Source organism: Passer domesticus, chromosome Z (assembly GCF_036417665.1).
Source record: "Passer domesticus isolate bPasDom1 chromosome Z, bPasDom1.hap1, whole genome shotgun sequence".
In the NCBI taxonomy this organism is placed as follows: Eukaryota; Metazoa; Chordata; class Aves; order Passeriformes; family Passeridae; genus Passer; species Passer domesticus.
The window spans coordinates 3,866,060-3,880,113 of NC_087512.1; the positions used below are offsets into that span (position 1 = coordinate 3,866,060).

General features: G+C 36.9%; 1 long non-coding RNA gene across 1 annotated transcript; it reads right to left on the reverse strand.

Annotated features, from left to right (window-relative positions):
- Positions 1-10,878: 10,878 nt before the first annotated feature.
- LOC135290070 (uncharacterized) lies at positions 10,879-13,066 on the reverse strand. The gene is made up of 3 exons (XR_010352788.1): positions 12,976-13,066; positions 12,559-12,613; positions 10,879-11,106 (listed from the first exon to the last, which is right to left on the reverse strand). It is a non-coding gene; the product is annotated as an uncharacterized LOC135290070 (long non-coding RNA).
- Between the last annotated feature and the right edge of the window lie 988 nt (positions 13,067-14,054).

Here is a 14,054-nt window from a genome sequence, read left to right on the forward strand (position 1 = left end):
TCAACAAACAGATTTTTTTATTTTCTTTTAACTGTTAAAATATAAACTGAAAGGGAGAGGAGAGGAGAGGAGAGGAGAGGAGAGGAGAGGAGAGGAGAGGAGAGGAGAGGAGAGGAGAGGAGAGGAGAGGAGAGGAGAGGAGAGGAGAGGAGAGGAGAGGAGAGGAGAGGAGAGGAGAGGAGAGGAGAGGAGAGGAGAGGAGAGGAGAGGAGAGGAGAGGAGAGGAGAGGAGAGGAGAGGAGAGGAGAGGAGAGGAGAGGAGAGGAGAGGAGAGGAGAGGAGAGGTAAGTGATAGTATATATTTATTTGTCTGTCTTCTGATTTGAAAAAGTTCTGAAAATGACATTAGAAATGTTTGAGTTTTCATTTGCAGATACTCTGAAATTTGAGTTATCATTTTCATCAACAGAAAGTCATATAAATTCAATAATTGAACTTTTAGTCTTGTCCTATGCAAGTATAAGCAGAATAGAAATAGAATAATAGAGAGGGTGGATGTCACTCTTTTCAAGGCAGTGAAACAAGAGGATGAGGTGGAAGTTTTGTCCCATCTTTTACCTGGCACCTCGAGGGCTTACACACTCCATAGCAGAGGACACCCAGTTTAATTTGACTCTTGCTTTCCAAGCCACATCAGCAGGGTCTGAAGGTGACATGGGTCGCCAAGCCTTGCTCCCTATAACTGCAGACAAGTGAATGAACTTGTGTTATTCCCTTCATAAACATGTGAATCATTTCTAATTTGAGTTGGGAACATTCAAAGCCCCGTCCTGCCTAGCCTCAAATGCACTCTTGGATTTTACATAATTCATGGTCATAGGAACAATAAAAGCCTCTGTCTGGTATAATTTTCTTCACTGTAGGCAGCATGGATGCCTTAACATTTCTCACTGACTGAATTCTTAAACTTGCTTAGGTTGCTATTATTAATAGTCCTGCACTAAAGTCCTGGTTGGTACAAAAAAATTGCCATTTTCAAAGTTTTGTGGCCTGTTAATATTGCAAATGCAATTAGGAAAGAATGATAAGGAAGGTTGTAGTAGGCTAAAAATGTAAATGGCAAAAGGAAAAATGGAGCAGACGTTGTGTTAACAAAAATGTAGTAGCTTCGTTTCCTAAAGAAAAGAAAATATTAAAATCTAACCATTTGAGACCAAATTTAAACACATTTCTTGATAGGTACTTAATATTCTTGTTAGTGTTTACATCCAGTGGGGATATAACTTTGATTAATTCAGATATGTCTAAGGAACTGAAAATGCCTTTCAGATTTTTCCAGTATTCCCCCCATACACACAGACACAATGAAGAAAAGAAAAAAAGAAAAAAAACAATCACATAATCAAAGTCTCATGGCATTTTAAATTAATATTATGATGATTTTTAGGTCATAATATTAGGGATACATCACCACAGTAACCTTGTTTTTCTATTGCAGTTTGTTCCCTCCTTATACTTGCAAAATTATATTAAAAACATCTCACTGATTCTACCACTTGTCTTTTTTCTTTAGACATAAAACCCTTTGAGCCCAGAACTATGCCTCATTTTAGACTTGTGCAGTATCCAAAATACATCATCATCCAAAGGCTGGTTTTGATCACTCTCCTCTATAGTCATATAAATAGCAGTGATAACATTGCAAATTGCAACTGTAAAAATTATGTTTTCCATTCTTTCTGGTTTTTGAACAAGCTAATTATATATATATATATTCTGGTTTTATTTGTCCAAAAGACAAAGAGTAGTTTTTAAAATTAAATTTGTAGAACATAAACATCTACTTACTACCCTGTGCTCAAAACTTGCACAAAATTATTTATGGGAAGAAACATAAGAAAAGGAGAGTCATGGGTTTTTTTGAACTGTGTGTGGGGGGGAAGATATGAATTTTGGTGTACTGGCCCTGCCATTTAAATATTTACTCCTCTCATAAAAAACATAGATGTTAATAAGAAACCCATCCTTGCTAGAATTGGTAAATATGAAGTGCCTTTGATTTGGTCTTAGTCTAACTCTACTGAATTGTATCAACAGTGATGCAATCACTACAGCCAGTGCCTTTTGCATCATTATTTTGGCTTCTACAAACAATAAGTTTTTATGGGTCCCTGCAGTGATTATCCCATGAACTGATATGCAACCAAGAGTGTTTTCTATCTAGATATTGAAACTATTAATTGCCTTGATGCCATCGAAGTCATAATCTATCCCAGCAGAAGTGGCTGGGTATAATGTCCCAGTACTCCCCAGACACTTTAAAGCTTATTTTAAATGTGGATTAGTGCATCATATTTTCAGAGGTCAGCGAAGATATGAACATCAGGGAAAAAAAGATTTAAAATTGTAATCAAGGCTGAGAAGGTTACATGCAGGAGCACAGTAAATAAGGATAATACTTAAAATTTTATAGAGATAGTAATTTTCCTTAATTTTTTCCTACTTCATTTTCTCCTGAGGAAATGTTCTGAAAACAACACAGTTGCAACAGGGTGTCTAAGAGAGCACTGATAAAACCTCTGCTGCTTTCACTAGAGAAAAGTCTGTAGAAGGGCAGAAGTGGACTGTCTTCATCTCCAGAAGATAAACATTTTCATATGGTCTCCAATGCCTCGCTCAGCTCTAATGACCTGAGGACTTTCAGAGGAATATTACCACACCCTTTCCTGCTGCTGAAACTCATGAGTTATGAATAAGAGCTGCTTCCCTCTGTCCCACAGCCTATGTTTTGGGTATTGTCACACAACTCAGTTCTTTCCTCTCCATTACTTATTTGCTCTCTGAAACTGATGTGGGTGATTATAAAGTGATCTGAAGTGTACATAGCACTTTCACAGGAGGAAAATTGACTGCATTAAACCCCAGCTTTCTTGTTTAGTGTCTGAATAAACATTAGAAAATACAGTTGAAACATATAACAGAAAACTGATAGTGATTGTATAACTTCCATAGTTAATGTACAACATTCCTTGTGACCAAATAAATCTATCTGTATTAGGACCATTGCCTTCTGCCTTCTTGAAGTCTGCCCTGACACTGTATCTTCCAGGTACCTAATTTGGATTTCATACACCATTGGTCCTATATTGCTGTGGGCAGTAAAGATAAGATTGGAAACAGGTACGGTCCTTGCCCAAGGAGAACGAGTAGGGGCAATCAGTTTCGATCACTCCTTAGCTGAAACTGTGGTCTTCACACTGCTCAACAAAAGCCTAGAAATGTCTGCTAGCATGGCTATTCCTGAAAATGTAAGAATGAGAGTTATTTTTCTTACAGTACACTGTTAGAAATCATAAGGCGAAGAGTTTAGAGGTCTTTTGGGTTTCTAGACTTCCTTATGTCTAAAGGAGGGATGCAGTCACCTCAAGAGTAGCAACAGGTGCTCCAGTTCCAGATAGAAGGCAAAGTGGCTCTTTTTACCATTCTAAATGAAGGGGTTTCACCTGTGAGAACTTCCCTCTGGAGATATGCCTACAATGATTCCATGATTCCTTAACAAAATAGCAGGAATTTCTCTGATGGTGACGCCTGTTAGTGTGGACTCCATCAGTGAAGGGGAGCTATTTGGCACAGTCAGTGTGGCTTAGAAATCTTACAATTTTATAGGGAGAGATGAGGCAATGCCACCCAAACCTGCTGCAGCCTTCTATATCCAGGAATGAAGACAGAGGAATTAACATATGACCTACTGATACAAATTTTGGAAGCTCTGTCAAGCACTGAAACGTTGGTCGTGGTTGAAAGGCGTACAGTTACCCACTTTGGCAATAAAGCTTGGCTGAGGTTTTCACCAATTTTTTCCATAGGGAAAATTTACATTTTGTCTTCCACAAAGACTGTTTCTCCTCCCCATTGTTGCCCCTTCCCTGAAAGTGTCCAAGGCCAGGATGGATGCGGCTTTGAGCAACCTGGTCTAGCAGAAGGTATCCCTGTCCGTGGCAGAAGTTGAACTGAAATGGTTTTTAAGATTCCTTCTAATCCAAACATTTTTCTGATTCTACTGCAGTGGCTTATCACCCTTGACTAGCAGGACAAGCAGTGGCCATAGGGAGAGGGAAGGATTTTGAGTCTTGGATTTAGACAAGGATTGGAAGCATAGATGTAGAACATAACTAAGTTAGAACCCATTTTCTTGTCTGTCCTTCATAAAGCTCATCAAGATGGGTCTCTTCCAACTCAATATATTCTGTGATTCTATAACTCTCTTTTCACTGATTACCATATTAACATCCTGCTGTTTTACCAATACCTGTGTGTGCCAGCCAAGTGAACATGAACAAAAAAGTCTATTTACTCAAATGGTGGTGAGGTTAAAAATAATAAAAAAACCATTAAAATCATAAATGTTCAAAATCACTCAGAGGTAGCACCTGTGTGCTACAGAGGTAAAGTGCTATTATAAGTGGAATATGTGGAGAAATTACAAAAAAACCCCAACCATAAAACAAATAAAAAACTCTACAAAAACAAGAAGAAAGTTCACCTAAGAACCCCCTACCAACCAATAAAAAAAAGCCCCAAATCCAGAACAAAAACCAAAACCAAATCCCCAAAATACCCTGAATCCAAAACAAACCAGCTTCAACTCCATCTTCTTAAATTCTTTATCCTGAAACTTATAAGAAATGTGTGACTTAAATCTTGGAAATGTATACGATATCAAGGTGAAGATAACATTAAATTACTCAAATGCTCTCATCAGTTGTAATGCAGAATAATGTAGGGTTCCAAAAGCAGTCCATCTTTCATTTCAATAAATATTTGAGGGAAGAAGGGAAACATCAGTCAGAGTTATTTTTAGGATATAATCTATAAGGTCCTCTGTTTTACCTTTTCAGTAGATGTACTAGATGTGCTGCAGCCTGACACTTTCCTAAGTCTGGAAAATAATAATGATATTATTTAGAATGCATTTCCATGCCTATTGATTTGCTCTTGCAGAAGCGTTGATTCTTTGCAGGATTGTAATAATGTGATGGATCCTGACCAGCCTCTGCTCTGAGGCCGGATTCAGTGTCTTTATTCAGGTTAAGTAATACTTTATAAGTCAAAACTGAGTTGCAAAAGGATAGGAAACCCAGTTGTTTCAATACACAGTCCCTAGGCCCCTGGAAAATATTCAAAAATTTTCCACTGCTTTTCTTTCACATCTCTCAGATATTTTATGCCTTGAATGACATCACATGTTGGGAGAGGGAATACCAGTCGTTGGAATTTCAGGCAGATAAAAGAAAATGCCTTATTTATTACCAGACAAATTTGAAGTTTTCTAAGATAGGGACATCTTTTTCTATTCTATTCTTGCACAGTGGCTCTCAGACCTCTATTCTGGCTTTCAGGAGTGAGGTAAGGCAAGAATTATAAGAGGAAATAGAAATCTATCCTCAGATCTCAATACATGATCTACCTGTTCATCCATTGGCTTACAGATTGAACCAGTTTTAAGTGATAACCCAAATTATTCCACTCTTTTAAACATCTTGTGCTACTAAGGAAATTTTCTTCCTGTGGAACTCCCTTGATTTTGGTGGGCTTTTGGTAGGGATAAACCTGGTACTGCATGTCTAGCCTATGTCTTGGACAAGCAAAAGAATTAAAAAATTGAATACATTTCCTTTGCCTCCATTTGTAAACTGTGTAATAATCTGCACATTTAATTCTACCCTTTGTGTATTATTTTCTAAGGACACAATTGGCTGCAGATATGACATCTTTGTGACAGTGAGTCTGCAGTAGCTTTGAAAAGAAAGGGGGAAGGAGCAGGGTCACAGAGAGGACAAAAGGAAAAAAATAGCTGTCTAAATCATATATCATTAAAGTGATGCTCATTGAATTACCTCTCTTAGGGCCTGTCAAAACATGTGGTGCCCTTGCAATATGATGTGAATTAAATGCCTTCTGGTCCCTGAAATATTGTTTTCAAGGCCAAATGTGTAGTTTCACAGTTTCTCTGTAGTAACTACTGAGAAACACTTGAAACATGCTGATTGACTCCTATGATTAGCAAAACCAACTCAGGAGCACAGCAATCTGACCAGTATGCAGCAACAGGATTTCAAGGGGAAAAAAAAAGTCATGTGGGTACTTACCAGACTTTGGTGATGTCCTGTCTCCAGGACTCCACCTACTGAGACATTGGTCAACACCACTTAAAGTTCCCCTTGGGAGAGAAAATGTAAATGTCACAGATTCATAGAATGATTTGGTTTAAAACAGACATTAAAGACCATCTCATTCCAGCCCTCTGCCATGGGCATGGACACCTTCCACTAGGCCAGGTTCCTGAACTGTTGCTGGATCAACATCAATGGCATTAACTGGCTTAATCCTTTTAGTGATTGTAATCTTACTTTGTCCCCTGTGAGCAGGAAAGAGGTGTTATCTTTTTGAGAGACCCCACGTAGACATCAGAGGACCCTGAGCAGTGGTTGTTAGCAGATGGAAACCACTCTTTTCTCACAGGTAGCAAGAGATAGGAGGAAAGAAAACGGTCTCAAGTTTCATCAGGACAGGTTTTACAGGATATTGGGGAAAAACGTCTTTCCTGGAAAAGTGTTCAGGCATTGGAACCAGCAGCCCAGGGCAGTGCTGGAGTCACTGTGGAGGTGCTCATAAAATGTATGGATTGCTCTTGGACACATGTGGTTTAGTGGTGGAGCAGGCAGTGCTGGGTTAAGAGTCAAACTTCATGACCTCACAGGTCCTCCTTTCCAACAATTGTAGATGGCATGATTCCATGATCCCTTCTGCTAGAGGATGTGAGGATCTTTGGGGTCTACAGCTACTGCCTTAGCAGACATCACAGCACCACAACACCACAATAACTCCATGGATTCTGGTTTCCTCTTAGCCACTCAGACCACTGAGTACTAGAGGAATGGCCTTTTCCTCTTGCCTCCCACTGAATTTTGAGTTTTGGCTAATTCTGACCATTGTGAATTTTGCCTGTATTCATTGCTGGTTTTATATGGTGAGTTTATTTGGTTCTGACCTGAGTGCCAGACCTATTCTGCATAATTAGATACAATTGGTACTTCTTTTAATTTAAAAATTCATCAGTTTTGTCCATCAAGAGACGAAGTGGTTTCCTAATTACTAGGAGGCTGCAAGGATGTGTACAGAAATTAGTGTTTGCAGGATCAGGACAAATACAGTTAATATGTGAAGAGGTGAAATTTCACATGAAATGACGTTCTCTCAAAATTATGACTTTGTGGAGAAAAATTGTACCATTATTCATCTTAGACATGTATATTTGCAGGGGGAGCTGGAGGGTGACCTCAGTGCTAAATTCAGGTATTCAAAATTCATAATAAATATGTCCCTCCAAAGCATTCGCATTTCACACATTTCACTTTAGATTTTTAATTTTTTTTGAGCCTGTATTTCACATATCTGTTATGCATGTCAGCTTTTCTCAAGATGCTACTGACTAGAATTCTTCTTTTTTTAATCTGCTTCTCTTCCTGTTTTTTTTAGGGAAAGTTTCAGGGGATAATATTTTTCTCATTTTTGAAACCACAGTTTTGAAGAAAATAAAAATATTGTGATGCTTGCAACAGAAATGTTTAAATCAACATCACATTTATTCATGTTAATTATAACAGCTTCATGATTTTCAGAATAAGGATAGTTTTTCATGCAGAATCACAAGATGAAAATCCATGTGTCGCCATTATTTATAGAGATTGCCTAAAGTTCTGTAAATTAGATATTATAATATTTGATTCCTTAAGAAAAAACTTAAATAAACTGAAAAATAGAGAAATTACATTAGTCTCCTCAGAGAATACAGTGTATCAGTGACAGATAAAGATGCGGAGATCAAATCAGTTGGATTCTAGTGTTTTTCTCTATCTGAAGTACCCAAGAATGTTCCCCAAGGATGCTCCAACTCCACCAACACATGCTGCAATTTTTTTTTTTTTGTGAGTTATTGTTCTTAGCACTACTGTAGGTTTGGTTTTGGTTTGTTTGTTTATTTGCTGTTCTGTTTAGTTGTTTGTTTTTGGAGTTTGTAGGGTTTTTATTGGGTTTTATTGGGTTTTATGTGTGGGTTTTTTCTTGTGTCTATTTGGGTGTTTTGTTGCTGTGTTGTGGGGTTTTTTTTGTTGGTTGGTTTGCGTGTTTTTTTTTTTTTTTTTTTTTTTTTTTTTTTTTTTGGTTGTTTTACTCGGGTTTTTTGTTTTGGTGGGTTTTTGTTTTGTTTTTTTTTTTTCATTTGGGTCAAAGTTATATGCTGTATTTTGAGAAATGAGGGGCAATACTGACATCTTATGTTTTCTCTGAAGCTTGCAAAGGTCATGTTCAGGATATTATAGACACATGGCAAGGCCAGGAGTTCTAGTACTTCTGAAAAAAATCTTTGCTATGTACCACAACATCAGGGCAACACATGGAGAGGTCTCCACAAGACAGAAGACTGATAACTGTTATTTTCTTACCCTTTCAAGATATCCCTCTAGTGGTTGGCAGCATTTTCAGCACAGAATGGTTTTCCTTAAATTCATCATCCTTTTATTTAGCAGTTACTAATGGCGACTGAGATTGTATTCAACATTTAAGAGCAGCAACTGTAAGGAACCTTCTTGCTCATGAGCAGTTGCACTTGTTTTTGTGGTCCAGAAGATAATCTGTGCAAAACTTCTTTATTATATTCCAGTTTTGGTAATATGAGTCCTACAGCAATTTTGTAGTGGAAGATGCCTTTTTTTGCATAAAGATGTTGAGGCTTCAGCACAGGTGTCTCTCAGGGGAGCTCATTATTACATAATAATGAGTAGAAATAGATAGAGAAAAACCTGGATAGGGGATAGCTACCAGGAACTCAGTTCTGCAGGCATAATCCCTAGTGCCCTCGTGCTTCATGCAGCCTTGATGCCAGCCCACACAGCTGTCTTGGGGAGAGCAAGGAAGATTTCTTGGTATCCAGATCCTCAGCACATCCAGGCCTTGCTGGGTGGAAAGCATGACAGCCAGTCCTGACCCTAGTCCCAGGTAATAGACAAGCTGAAAACAAACCAGGGAAGGAAGAGCACAAATGTTCTGGCACCGGAGTTGTCCTTGCAGCCACTGCTCCTCACTGCCTCCAAAACAAGATGGTATTGCTTGGTTTTGGAAGAGACTAAACTTCCTTGGCAGGGATCAATTTTTGGACTGCTGGCCTCATACATAAGTCCTGGCTAGTTCCTGTAAGCACAGCAGCAAAAATCTCACGTTTTCATCCAGAATGCCTGGGGTGTGTTCTGAAGTTGGTATCTCACCTCTCTTGTCTTCACGCTGTGATCAAACAGAGAGAGTGCTTGGTTTTTCCATCTTCTGTAACTCTTTGTTATTTATTAGTGATTTTGAGGTGCTGAGCACTTCTGTGAGATGCTGAGCACCCTGAAGTTTCAGTGATTGCCAATTAGAGGTGTGCAACACCCTTCAAGACTGACTCACAAGAGCAATTGTGTTGAAAGGGAAAAGAAGTCTTGTCCTGTTAATTACAGGTTCAATTAAAACACAACCCACATCTAGACTACCACTCAAGAGGAAACTCAATGCACAGTACATTTGAAATGTATGAGACAAATAGGCTTTTTCTATTAGTTTGAATGTTAACGTGTTCATTAGATTACATCAGTGCATTATGCAATTTTGCCTGTTCCTGCAGTATGATATGTAGTAATCAACAGGAGCACATCAGGGAGAAAATTAAAGGAAAAAAACCTAAAACATTAATTGTTGAGCATGAACAGTTAAAAAGATGAACTAGACAGAAAGTTCGCTTTTTCAGACATGGTAGGCCCATTTCATCAAGGCAAAAAAATAATTTTTTTGAGATGCAAATAAAACAGTAAAGCAAGTTGGCTTAGAAGGCACAGAGATGCAGATTTGGGTTGACAATGTTTATGATGACCACAGCTTTCCTGTTTTTCCCCTTTACCCTAACATAATTGCTTTTGACTGGGCAAATCATGTTGTTCTTGTTGTAATGTCATTGCGATTTATGATTCCATAAGGCACTTGAAAAGATTTTTTGTTTTTATACACTTTGCATTTCATTTTAATACCATCTGAGGAAATTGCATACCTAAAGCTGTACGTGTTACTTTTTACTAAATAGCAAGTGGTATAATCCTTTTTTTTACCCTGCCCTGTTTCTTGATTACAATCAAGATGTGGTTTAGATTTTATTACAGAATCACTTTCCTACTCAATTAGAGCCTTAAGGTTAATTTCCGCTTATACTTCCCACTAAATGTCAAGCTTAATGTAGATTTTACATGAATGAAAGGGAATACCCATCTCAGCCTTGTGCAAAGATTTACACACAGCACCAAAAAAATTTCTGATCTGTTATGCAAGAAATGACACAGACCACATGAAGTCCATTGGGAGTTTAATAGAAATTTCAAGTGAAGTGTACTCCGGTACTGCGACAATATTAGAAGATTTTACCATAAAAAATGCGGTATATAGATAAAATGTAGCTGAGGTCTGATCTGCCAGCACCCAGTCTGTGTGGAATTCACCTAGTGTGTGGAAGTTAATATTTTCTTGAAGCCTTCCTCTGCCATGTCATAGCTCCCTGCAACAAAATGAAGCATCCTGAGGATTCTTCTTGGAGAATCAAAAGAAGTGAAAGGTCCTTGTTACTCCCATAGATTTGGATAATTATTATTTCTCCCACTTACTTGCATTAAAAGTTTGATCATTTCCTAAACAGAAATACATTAAAGGCTCAAGAGTCTAAGTTAGGAAAAAATATCAAAATGCTTACAATGTTAAAATTTCTCATTAATGTCTTTGTAATTAATTATTTATTCTACAAATTATAGCAGAACATAAATAAGAAAAACACTGATGTTACAGTCATTTTTTGAGCACAAAGGTTTTGCCACATACAAAATCTTACAGATTTGTGAAATGAATTTATAACACCTCACGACAACACAGGTTATTATTTCATGGAAGGTTTTGCAAATCTTCCAAATAGAATTTTTTTCCTACAGGTATTTCTGGTAGAAAATCCTTTTCTTCTTCTTTAGAAGATAATTTTCTTTATGTCTTCTTTGACTTTTCCTACATAAATCTTTTTTATTTTCTTTTTCTTCTCCCTCCCTGATAAGAAAACAGAAAAAAAAAGAGATCAGAACTTCAAATTCCAACAGCTTTCATTTAAATTTCAGTGAGGTCTATTCATGGGAGCAAAAAATACTGTAATGGATATTATATTTGTGGTCTACATTTTTTATATTTTCACTCTGTTTTGGGAATTATTAACAGGGAAATGCACTTGATGCCTGTAACAAGAAGGGAATTTTAGCCTTTCCTTTTTGAAAGGACATGAGAAGCTAATGTGCAAGACAGGTATGAGGGATTAAAGTGCTAGCATGAAAAATTTAAATATATACAGAAAAAAAATTACCACAGGGCTAATAAACTCTTAATGTATATCTTTATCTAGTGCAAGCAAAAGATTCTGTAACAAAAAAGCGTATGCATGCACGATCCTTCATAAATATATACACATAATGTTATAAAATAATAATTTATATGTGTAACCCAATGGGAAACCAGTCTAGATATTCAGATTTAACTGACAAGCAGTAGCTGCAAAGCTTCTGATATATACCTAAGGGGCAACATTTTAGAAAAGAGATAACAAGAAGATATTATATTAATATTAATAAAGTTTTATTTCCAAAGGGAAAATATGATCAAGTACTTTGCTTTCTAGGCTGTCTTTTTTCCTTCTTTTTAACATTTCTGTTAAAGTTAGAAACAAAATTATCCTAACTTAACCAATTGATCCTTTTTCATATAATCCTTTTAAATTATACATGAAAAAAATAAGGGGTGGTGAGCAATGAGGTTAACAGAGCCGTATTCCTCTGATGATGTATGATGAGCAAGGCTCAATGCCAAACATTTTTAGCCAAGTCAAATCGGTCTATTCATGTTCATGTACCATAAAATTTGCTTTTACAAGGGTAACTATAACATTTGCATTAGAAAGGAACACATGAAATCCTGAAGTCTTCGCATATATCCTGAGTACTTCTACAGTGATATATAAAATGGGAACGTGAATTCCAACTTTACATAAATCTTGACTTCAGAGATGATGAAATTTTATAATGGATTACAAATTCTCAGGAGAATTAGGAAGCCAGGATCTGTTTCCTTTTGCTAGCAACACCTTATTCAAGGGCAACCTTACAAGGTCTTAGGCCAAGGACCAAATTTCACAGAATCACTGATTAAGCTGAATTGGAAGAGATCCTCAAGGATCATTGAGTCCAACTCCTGGCCTTGCACAGGATCATGCCCAAGAGTCACACCCTGTTCCCAAGAGTATTTTCCCAAATTTGGAGGTTTTCTCTCTTGATGTTATCTTCAATTAATCAAGAGTAATTGAAGGTTTGAATTTATTTCAGGTCTGTTAATTTTCTTCATGTCAGAAGCCTCTTTCTTAATCAAGAAGGCCAGGCTACTTGAGATATGATCAGATGAAAATCAGTTGGAAAATTTATTTAAAATGTTGTGAACTAGATACATATCTACTTTTACCTTCTCTTCTCCTTCTTTCTCTTGTTCTTTCTAACTTCAGTCCAGGAGGAAAGACCTGAAGTCAATTATTTATGAATTGGGAAAAGAAAAGATGTTTTTTAAATATGTTTTTTTTTAAGAGAGTTAAGCATTCCTAATACTATATATTATTAAAAATTGATTTTCTGGGTCTCTGTTTTCACTGGTATTTCAATTTCAGGGAAAAAAAAGACAAACAGAAAAAGTGAAATTTAAGAGAAAGAAGCAATTGCTCACACTGAATTTTCTGAATACAAGCTTTTTTTCTGTTATTATTTATTTTTTTGTACAAATTTTGTTTTAAGTCCACACAAGAAAACAAACAAACAAACAAAAAAATCCATCATAATGAGATCTAATATGTAAGTTTCCTATTCCTCTTATTTCTTGTTTGAGTACCTAAAATCTTCAGCTAAGTAGACATTTCATCTGCATCACAAAATTGAAATGACTATGTGCTGGCTGAGCGTATTAACTCTGAAATCTACAAGGCATATTGGTAAACTTGGTAATGAAGCCTTAAAAGAAGGGTTGTCAAGATGTTCCTGAATTAAAAAAAAAAAAAAAAAAAAAAAGACACCTTGGAAGAACATTAGCATAGGTATCACCAAACAGCAAAGGGAGATTATCTGAATATGCAGAAAGATTGCAGAGATCTAAAGTGCATTTAATACGAGACCAGAGAATTTGGAATAGGAGAGCTGCACATGTCAGAGATGCCCAATGGGAAAGCTGTACACCATCAGAAAAGTCAGACTAATGTCTCCAGATCACAGTCCTGCTTGTTGATATTCTGTTGACATTTCATGCTTTTCTTGATGTGTGGAGTCCAAAGCTGCATCAAATATTTCACTTTAATAATCCAGCAGTGCTGAGTAGATCAGAGTAATTTATTTTGCAGATGTAATTTCTCTTTGTATGTAATGAAATCATATGCCACAATGACAATATAAAGAATTTTTTTTTGCTATCTTCAATAACTACCAGTTTCATTTTAGCAGGGATAAGTCCCAGCTAGCTATTTCCTGACTTTGAGTTGAGGGCTTGAGCATTTCCACCTGCAAATAGCAATTCACACCACAATTTAACACCCCATTTACAGAAATTTGCTTCTAGGTTTTTGGGGTCATTCTCATTGAGCAGCAGAAAATGTCATGCTTTGATTAGAGTTTTAAACACAGATACACCTTCATACATGCAGCTATATGAACCTGTCTGATCCTATGCAATATACTGCTTCGTTGGCCATTGACACCTTCCATGAGTCAGCCAAATTCTCCCCTACATGCTTTCTTCCTATATGACTAACTTCTCACTCCCAGCTCCCTCCATACTAACCTCTTGGAAGCAGACAGTACAGATCTCCTGCAGCAAGTGTAAGCAGAGATCTGGATAAAAGATTTTTTGAGAGCATTTTAGATTCAAGGCAAGGAGAACATCTTGTAATTGTCATTTTTCTTCAGAACCATGTAAAAATT